The sequence below is a fragment of the Otolemur garnettii genome, unplaced genomic scaffold (genome assembly GCF_000181295.1).
Source record: "Otolemur garnettii isolate 467f Iridium unplaced genomic scaffold, OtoGar3 scaffold00025, whole genome shotgun sequence".
NCBI classification, from domain to species: domain Eukaryota; kingdom Metazoa; phylum Chordata; class Mammalia; order Primates; family Galagidae; genus Otolemur; species Otolemur garnettii.
In genome coordinates, this window is record NW_003852420.1 from 21,528,418 (window position 1) to 21,530,260 (window position 1,843).

The following is a 1,843-nucleotide window of genomic DNA, read 5'->3' on the forward strand; positions in this document are numbered from 1 at the left end:
TGACAACTGCAACAAAAAAAATAGCTGGGCGTTGTGGTGGGCACCTGTAGTTACAACTACTTGGGAGGCTGAGACAAGAGAATCACTTGAGCCCAAGAGTTTGAGGTTGCTGTAGACTGTGACACCATAGCACTCTACTGAGGGTGACATAAGACTCTGTCTCAAAAAAAAAAAAAAGATTTTAAAATGCATATTTTTTTCCAACATACTTTGCTTTAACAATCATGGAGGCCAGGTGCAGTGGCTTTGTGCCTCTAATCCTACCACTCTGGGAGGCTGAGGCAGGTGGATCATCTGATCTCAGGAGTTGAGATCAGCCTGAGCAAAATCAAGACTCCCATCTCTACTAAAAAAATAGAAAAATTACTGAGGCATGCGCCTGTTGTCCCAGCTGCTTGGGAGGCTGAGGCAAAAGTATTACTCAAGCCCAAGTGTTTGAGGTTGCTGTGAGCTATGACACCATGGCATTCTACTGGAGCTACAGAGAGACATACGCTGTTTCCAACTTCTGAGAACAAAACCAGGAAATGTCAGCACATGATGAGTGAGACATCTCAGCCTCAAATCTGTGAACCTATAGCTGAGAAGACTTAGGAACACCCAACACCATTGAAGTGAATTTAATTGATTAGGTCACAGCAGTTCTCAATCTGTGAGTCTCAACCCACAGGAACTGTATTAAAGGGCCATGGCATCAGGAAGGTTGAGAACCACTGTATTAGGACTAGCCAAATATGACTCAGACAGGTGAGGTGATACTTGCCTATACTAGAGGCTCTATTAATGAGATTTTTATCTTTCTGTAATACATGATAAAAAAGTGATTTTAAGTTAAAATAATTTATTTTATGTTATTTAGACAGAGTCTCATTTTGTCGCTCTCTGTAGGATGCTGTAGCGTCACAGCTCACAGCAACCTCAAACTCTTGGGTTTAAGTGATTCTCTTGCCTTAGCCTCCCAAGTGCCTGGGACTATTGGAGCCCACCACAAGGCCCGGCTATTTTTTTGTTGTAGTTGTCATTGTTGTTTAGCTGGCCAGGACTGGGTTCAAATCCACCAGCATTGGGTGTATGTAGCTGGCACCCTACCCACTGAGCTACTGGCACAACTCCAGCTTTTTTTTTTTTTTTTTGCAGTTTTTGGCCAGGTCTGGGTTTGAACCCACCACCTCTGGCATATGGAGCTAGCGCCTCACTCTTTTGAGCCACAGGTGCTGCCCCAGCCCTGGCTATTTTTTTTTTTTTTTAGCCCCAGCTATTTTTTTGTTGCAGTTATCGTTGTTTAAGCAGGCTTGGGCCAGGTTCCAACCCGCCGGCCTCGGCGTATGTGGCCGGTGCGCTAAGCACTGAGCAACCAGTGCTGAGCCACACCCAGCTATTTTTAGAGACAGGGTCTCACTCTAGTACAGGCTGGTCTCAAACCAGTGAGCTCAGGCAATCCATCTGTCTTGGCCTCCCAGAGTGCTAGGATTACAGGTGTGAGCCAGCACACCAGGCTATTTATTTTTGAGACAGAGTCTCATTTTATCACTCTGGATAGAGTACAGTGACATCATAGCTCACAGCAACCTCAAACTCTTGGGCTCAAGTGATTCTCTTGCCTCAACCTGCCAAGTAGCTGAGATTATAGGTGCCCACCACAACACCTGGCTATTTATTTATTTTTTAGAGACAGAGTCTCAGTTTATGGCCCTTGGTAGAGTGCTATGGTGTCACAGCTCACAGCAACCTCAGCCTCAGAGCTACTTGGGAGACTGAGGCAAGAGAAATGCTTAAGCTTGGCTCGGTGCCTGTGGCTCAAGTGGCTAAGGCGCCAGCCACATACACCTAAGGTGGCAGGTTC